Source organism: Lissotriton vulgaris, chromosome 2_1 (genome assembly GCF_964263255.1).
Source record: "Lissotriton vulgaris chromosome 2_1, aLisVul1.2, whole genome shotgun sequence".
Lineage (NCBI taxonomy): Eukaryota > Metazoa > Chordata > Amphibia > Caudata > Salamandridae > Lissotriton > Lissotriton vulgaris.
Window position 1 is genome coordinate 1,681,002,869 of NC_141687.1, and position 8,686 is coordinate 1,681,011,554.

Genomic DNA, 8,686 nt, shown 5'->3' on the forward strand with positions numbered 1-8,686 from the left:
TGGATACAAAGACCTCCATCAAGGATTGCAGCTAATTTTCGACAGTAGATATGTGGATTAATGCGTTACTGAATTTCAACTCAGGCACCTGCTTTATATCTGTAAGTGCTTCCTGTTGAGGTTGAATTTTTGTGACAGGAGCATCGTGCCAAAATGAATCCTGCCAGCATATTTATCCAGGAAGATGCCACCGTTTCTTTCCAAACGGATGGGGCTTCAATGCGAGTTCACATGCCTCTTGTTTATGAGAGTCAGAGGCCGATCAGAGCAGCAGATGAGGAGAAAGCAGCCTCCTGGGCTCAGGAACCGCTTAGGTTATAATATGTAAGGGCTTCCTGGTGAGGTTTAAAATTACCTCATACCTCCGAAATCCGTTCCGCAGCACATTTTCGTGGACTGCGCGGAATGCGGAAAAGCAAAAATTTTGCAAGTTCCGTGAGCAGAACGGAATTTGCCGCCCAGCCCTATTAAAATCTACATTTTTCATTATATTAAAATTTCAAAAAGCTACAAAAGATAATTAGTTAGTCCTCACCCCAAGTACATCTCAGTACATTGACATTTGCATTCTTGCATTACGTAAAATCACTCATTCCCAATTTACTAAATAATTCACTACAGTTCATTAGAACTGATAAAAAACAATCCTTTTCCCGGGTTAAGTCACTCTGTTATTTTGCCTGTACTTAAAAGAAAGTTACTGCTGTAGGTCAGCTTTTTGGAGGAGGTCACTTATCAATGAGAAGAATTCTACTCCTCGGCTTACCAATTTGATGCATACACCTCCAATCCAGTTGATAATGGCTTGCCTACAGGTACACATGTTAATTTCCTGGAAGATGGTTTAAGAAGTGTCTTCCTCAAATCCATGACTGTTGGGCATATGCACATTAGATGACTTATTGGTTGTGCTTCTAGCTTCATAAAGAGCAGTTTGTGTCTTGCTTCCTTCCTTCCATGTTGGAAGCAGATCTTTTGATACATGAGATCCTAAATGATACAGTGTAAAACTCCTTTTTATGGCTGGATGGAAATGCGCTGGGACGTATCCTTGCTGCCTCAAGTTGGTGTAAGAATTTATCACAGTTCAAGCATGTCACAGATTAACAAGAATGATTTTTTTTTCCAAAAGCGACAGTTTATTTGCTTTGTCACTGGAGGGAACCTGCAGTGCCTGCCGACACCACCAAGAGTCCAGTAAACAATGGAAACACTGAGGGGGACTCACTATTTGCTTGCCGCCACCGCCGAGAGTCAAAACGCCACCAACAGCGCCGTCGCCACCCCGGGACTACAATTCCCGGCAGCCCCAGCGGCGTGGCGTGTTCTGACAATGAGGGCAGCAGCGCCAGGAGGCGCATATAGCACCCACAAGCCCTCAGAGGAGCGGGAGCCGGTACCAGCAGGAGGGAACCTGCAAGCCCTGCTGACACCGCCAAGAGTCCAGTAAACACCGGAAACACTGAGGGGGACTCACCATTTGCTTGCCGCCCCAGCCGACAGTCAAAACGAAACCAACAGCGCCGTCGCAGCCCCGGGACTACAATTTCCCGGCATCCCCAGCGGCGTGGCGTGTTCTGACAATGAGGGCAGCAGCGCCAGGAGGCGCATATAGCACCCACAAGCCTTCCGCGTCGCGGGACGCATGCGGGACGAGCCGAGTGAAGCCTGGGCCAAGGGCGGGCCCATCTTAGGCCGTCAGTGACCGGAAGAGGCCGGGCTGGGCAGCATCCCTAACATCGCCATCCCTTGTCTGAATCTTAAGGTACTGTGGACTTAATACAAAGGTTGTTCCTGCATAGACATTGTTCCAGAACATTCATTAGTAACACAAACATGCGTATAGTCAACCCCTCTCTTGTTCGGATATACCCTAGGACAGAAATGTTTAATAGTACCTTGTTTCCCATTACATATTGTATATCTGAGATGGGTAAGCGGGGTTGCCCTATGAAGCATACAACAGCTGCCCTCCAAACGGGCACCTCCAAACCGACTTCCATAGACAGAATGTTAGAGAAAGCTTTGGGAGTAGTCGCCACAGAAATAAAACAAACAGAAATTCTCCTTTCAATTGCCCCAAACCTTGAGCTGACCCCGCAAGTCTGCGACTCGTCAATTGATTTAAGGGGAACAAGTGTACAGTCCACTAAGGACCAATCCCTGATTGCAGACCAACAATCCCCAGATACCCCTAAGAGTGTTACCCCTAGGTACCCGGGTAGAAAATGCAAAGCAAAACACTAACACATACCTAAACAACCTCTTAGAGAGAAAAGGGGGAAGGAAGTGGAAAAGGAATTGGGCAGTCTGGGGGGGTTAGTTGACGATATCAGGTCCGAACCCCCTAATAATCAGCCAAAGTGGGTCCCACTCTTGGTGACGAATCTCCAAGAGCAAATTAGATTTATTGTTAAAGAAGAATTAAAACCTGTAGTGGCTATGTTAGATTGGCTATCAGCAAAGATGAATGAAGGGCTAAAAGACAAAGTATTGTCTAAAGTTACAAATATCATAGACAGAACGCCACATGCACAGGTTACCACGAGCAATATACAAATTGAACATCAAGCAAACAAAAATGACCCTAGTAAGGCAGCGACCCAAGATAATTCACAGCACGATAGGGTGAACAAGGCTTACCAAACAGAAGGAAAATGCCCAGCAAACACAAACACGGCGCTTCAGGACTATCCACGAGAGGGAAATAGGGGGGCTACTGAGAACACCCACAGGCATGAGAACCTGCAAAAGCAGGATTGTAGCGCTCTAGAGCATAAAAACCAAATACATATCCTACCAACTATAAATTTACCACCAGAGTCAGCCCCATACGTACTGGTACTTGCAGGGGTTCCAGAACTAAGAAATGGTACTGCAGAATCACACCAAGTACTAAAAAATAAAACCACCCATTGGCTAACAAATCATAGCGACTTTGGGTACCAGAAAAGCCACAAGATAATAACCACAAGAAGGGTGGGATGGATAGGCGAGCAATACAAGGATATTTGTGGAGATTGCATTATAATAAATTTTAGAAACTCGCAGACCATTGAGCATATTCTATTATTGGAATATGGCCGGAACAGAGGGAACATCATTTTGTTAACCCTTGGTTTCTTCTATCCTCCGATAAGGACTTACCATCCAGATTTTCCCTACCAACCTAGAAGGAGATTCCCTCCCATAAAAAGAACAGTACCCCCGCTCCCAGGTAATCTGTTGCACAATCCCCCGATCTTTAATATTCCTGTAGGCAATAGGTACAGCCCCCTTGAGGGAGTGGACTGACTGAGGGGCCCCAATCCGACTACTGAGGTGGGAACAGCTAGTCTAATAATGGATTTGGGGCCAGATGTAGGTAATTTATTTTTACCGATTCTAAAATACCGACTCATACCGAATCGGTATTTCAGAATCGGAAAATGAGATGTAGGTAATAAATTGGTAAAAATTACTGATTCGGATTCACTCGGAATCTGAAATCGGTATTCCATGAATCGGTATTTCCCGACTCTGTAAATTACGATTCGGTAAAACCAATACATTCCAACGAGCCCATGGCCCATAGGAATGAATGGGTATTACCGAATCAGAATATACCGAGTCCGTAAATACCGAATCGTAAAATACTGAATCGGAAATTTGAAACTGACAAACATGTGAGCCAGGGAACCAATCAGGAACACCAACCACACCCAAAACCAAAGGTTCAGTGGAATCAACCAATCAGAATCAAGCACCCCACCCCAGTACCTGGGAGTGGCCACGCCCATGCAGGTGCAGAAAACAACAGTCAGGAGAGCAGGAGGACAGACTGAGGAGCAGGCTTCCCTGAGCTTACCTGTAGAACACCATGGAGAATCAGGATGGACAGAGGGATGCTGCTGAGCGCAGAAGAAAATCTAAATTCAGCCCTGGAGAACTTGAGGTGCTTGTTGCAGAGGTTGTCAGACATTACAGCAAGATCTTTGGGAAACAATCACTGCATGTTGCTGAGTCCATCAAGTGCACTACGTGAATTGACATACAAGGAAAGGTAAATGCCATTGGTGTCACCCACCGTGAAATAGACGATTTGAAAAAACGGTGGTATGATCTTCGAATCACAACAAAAAACTAACTAGCTGCCCACCGAAAAGAAGCTGCAGCAACAGGGGGAGGAAGGAACCGTGCTCCACGACTCACCGACATTGAGGAGCAGGTGGAATCCACCCTTGAGCCTGAATCCATCCATGGCATTGGGGACGCTGACAGCTCCGCAAGAGCTGCAAAGAAACAAGGTAAGATGCATGTGCATTGTCATTATCCCATTTCCCAAATCCCCTTCCACACTCTGTGTGCCTACATCACACTTCTGAACAGGTTTTACCAATGCCCAGTAATGCATCATGGGAGATGTAGTCATAGGTAGATACAGCTATGCAGTCAGCATACCATACAGCAAGGGATGGAACACACTACTGTTATGTTATGTTATGGTATGTTATATCTTGTTTTGTATAGCGCACGGCTACTCAAAAAGAGTGTCCCGGCGCTTTTATTGAGCCCTATAGTAGAGTAACACAACACAGTGATATAAAAACAGATTAAAAGAAACAAAACAGAGGGAAAAAAGGCCTAAAGGGCAAAAAGCCAAGTTTTAAGGCCCTTCCTGAAGGCAAGCAGATTAGTAGCACCGCGTAAAGTCAGCGGCAAAGTGTTCCACAACTGTGGCGCCAGCAACCCAAAGGAGCGGCCTTCAATGCGGGCTCTTTTTACTCGCGGGACCACCGCAAGAAACAAAGATTCAGATCTTAGAGATCAAGCCGGGTGGTAAAAGGCGAGTCTCCTTTGGAGATACTTTGCTCCCACAGCATGAAGAGCTTTATAGGCCAGAGTCAAAGCCTTAATGGCAATCCGCTTCTGGATAGGAAGCCAATGGAGCGACTGCAACAGGCCGGCAGCGCTGGCTCGCCTATTTAGGCCATAGATGGCCCTCGCGGCCACGTTCTGAATAACTTGCAGCCGCTGCAATAGATATTCTGGCAGGCCCAGATAGAGGACGTTGGAATAATCCAATCTTGAACCGATCAGGGCCTGCACTGTCATCTTCCTATGCTCCTCTGAGAGAAGAGGCAGAAACTTCTGGAGCATCTTGAGGAGACCAAAACATGTTCCCGTTAAACCAAGGATCTGAGTTCTCATTGTCAGATCCTTGCCCATCTTGACTCCCAGGTTCTTAGCCAGCTGGGGGGAACAAGACGGGGGGAACATTTTAATAGGCCACGATGCCTACCAGTCCGGATCCGATGAGCAACCAAAGAAGAGTACCGCAGACTTATCTGAGTTGCACTTGAGGCTGTTCAGCTGGAACCATTTAAAAACAGCCCCAAGGCATTCCCGGATACTCTCTCCATCAAAATCTCCTCCTTTCTTACACAAAAAGAGGAGCTGGGTGTCATCGGCATAGGATACGATCTGGGCCCCAAAAGACTCCGCCAATGCCGCCAAAGGGGTCATAAAGATGTTAAAAAGAATCTCCGACTCCCAGAGGCGGCATCACGGCAGAGTTAGGAGAGGCCCAGACCGTTTGTCGACGGCCAGCTAAAAAAAGATCTAAACCAGCTGAGCACCGTCCCCCTCAGACCGATCTCATAGAGTCTGGCGAGAAGCCCCTCATGGGGGACGGTGTCGAAGGCCGCCGACAGATCTAACATGACAAGCAAGGCTTTGCCCCCGGAGTCGAGTACCTCTTTAATGGCTTCAGACACCTCCAAAAGCGCCGTCTCGGTGCTTAGATTGGGGCGGAAGCCAGATTGAGTGGCATGCAGTATATCATGAGTTTCTAAAAATTTTGAAAGCACCATATGCACATGCTTCTCTAACCTTTTGGTAAGAGCAGGGAGGAAATAGGCCTGTAGTTGGCCAGAACCTCCGGATCAAGACCAGGCTTCTTCAGCAAGGGAATGACCATTGCCTGCTTCCAGGCGTGCAGAACCACTCCCTGGCTCAAAGAGAGGTTCAAGAGTGGATTCGCCAGCGGATTTATAACTTCCGCCATTTTTGCCAAAAATTTGGCCGGGCAAGGGTCAAGAGGTGACCCAGATTTGAGATTGCCCATAAGTGCCAAAGAAGCAGGAGCTGAAATCGATGGAAAAGCGGCCATAACTGGGCCCGAAGGGGCCAATAAAACTGATCCATCCTCGGGGCTGGCCGAAACAGCAGTCGCCACCAGAGGAAAAGAGTCTTGGATCAGTTTTATCTTGTTGGTAAAGAAATTTGCAAGATCGGAAGCCCAGGACTCCGAAGGGACAGCCTGGGTCGCGTTAGATCGGGGGGCCGTAAATTCCCTGACAATTGTAAAAATCTCTTCACAGGAATTAGAAGCGGCATCTCTCCTCCTTGCAAAGTAGGCTTTTTTCTCCAGGAGGATGTCCCGATGATAGGCCTTAACCACTGTCCTATAGGAAAGCCTTGCCACAAGGTCATACTGTGAGCGCCAGGCTCTTTCAGCGACCTTATACTGCAGTCGAGAGGCCGACAGCGCTTAAGTAAATCAGGGAGCAGAAACCCGTTTAGGTGTTAATCGGGGGGCCATCACGGGGGCAAGATCGCTTAGCCTGTCCAATAGCCACACTTGCAGGGAATCCAGGTCCCTCTCCAGATCTCCCGTAAGGGGGCAAGGGTGATCCAGAGCAGCCTGAGCCAGCATGTCTGGAGTCACTCGATGATAAACCCTAGGAGCACGGCCCTGCTGCTTAAAAGCGGTGCTAGAAGGTTTCATCGTGCCCTGAATATAAAATTTGGCCAGTCTGTGGTCTGACCAAAGCACTGGTACAATAGCCTTCACCTCCAAAGGGGATGTGGAGAAGACCTGGTCAAGGGTAAGGGTATTAGCATAAGCTAATGAGGGACAGGCAAATGTGTGATAGTAGTGTGTTTAATCAAGTAACACAGGTGAACAACTCCACTGACACAATGTCCATGTCTGTCCACAGGAGAGTCATCGCGCAGCACAGCGAAGGACATGGAGAAGAGGAGGGAAGATGCTGGTCCCAGCACAGTATACGGAGGGAAGGACAAAGAGCAGGCAGCAAAGTCACCTGAGGACATTACACCACCACAGCCACAGTCTCCTCTTATGTTTGAGAGTCAGGAGCTGCTGCACAGTCCCCCATCCCTACAACTCCGTCCTCAGTGCTGGAAAGGTCAAGGCGGCTTGATGTGCCCCCTCCCCGCATACTGGAAACATCAAAGGAGGAAGAGGATGAGGGTGACATGCCCAGCAACCAACTAGAGTCAGCCAACGCTGAGCAGCTGCCCACTCCTAGAGCTGTGCGGGCCAGTGTCCGAGGATGAAGGTCACAGGAGGCAGCTGAAGAGAATCATGGTCAGGGGGTCTTCTGCGGTCTGGAGCCCACCATGGTCAAAGTCCAGCGCCTGCAGGCAAAAGCAATGATGGGTGTTCAGAGGCAGGCACGTACCACCAACAACAAGCTGGATGACATAGGCAAGGGCATAGGAGAATTATCTGAGAGCATGCAGTCAATGGCATCTGGCATTACAGACATGACACAGTGCATGACTGTCCTGTGCGACAAGTTGGACAGGGACCATTCGGAGAGGCGCAAGGCCCGTGTTGATGTGCGGCAGCAGACAAAAGCACTTAACAGATTCGCAACTGCAACCTCCCTGCTGTGCAGACGGTCAGTGGCGATGCAGGATCCTGTGGTTCAGTGCTGAACAACTTTATCTGTGGGAATGGCCAGAGTGACCTCTGCCATGGAGCTCTTGCTCGCACAACAGACTGCCACTCGAGGCGACACAAGTGTGGGTGAAAGTGAGGAGTCCACCAGCAGGAGTGGCGCAAGCACTCCTGTCCCTGAGATACGCAGGAGCGCCAGGCGTCATTCGGCAGAGACAGGCCACACCGATACCCATGACACACAGCCACATCAGTCCCACCCTGTAATCCGTAGACGTAAACATTGACTATGCCCTCCACCCAAGGTACAGGTCACGGTGGTGTTAACCATGACCACACAGTCATGGACATTTATATTTCCTCTAACCATAGTTTGGTATCATTGCACTTACGTAGTGTAAATTAAACTACGTACGTCATAATCTTTGCCTTTCTGTGTCTCATTACTTACTCTGAAATATTGCTGTGTGACCTCCGCCCGTCTCAGTCTCCCATCTGTAGCAGGTGCTGCTACTGTACCATGGGCCTCTGCCAGTTCTGTGTCATCATCAATGTCCTCATGATGTGTGATCTCCACCTCTGTGCCTTCCTTGGTGGCGAGATTGTGTAACATTGCAGAGGTCGCTATGATTTTGCAGCACAGGATTGGAGTGTACTGTCGCGCCCCTCCGCTCTTGTGGAGGCAGCGAAACCTGCTCTTGAGCTGTCCAAATGTGCGCTCTACAATGTTGCGTGTGGATCTGTGTGCCACATTGTACCGCCTTTCACTCCTGGTGGATGGGTTGAGGTAGGGGGTGAGCACAAAGGACCACAGGGCATATGCACGGTCGCCTAGGGAGGAGAAAGATTGACATTAGTTGCATGTACATGATACAATGATCTGCTGTGGGTGTCAGGGTGTGTCAATGTTATTTACCTAGCAGGTATCCGTTTCCAAATTCTTCAGCAACTAGGCATGTGTATATTCCACTGTTCTGGAATATGTACTTATCATGG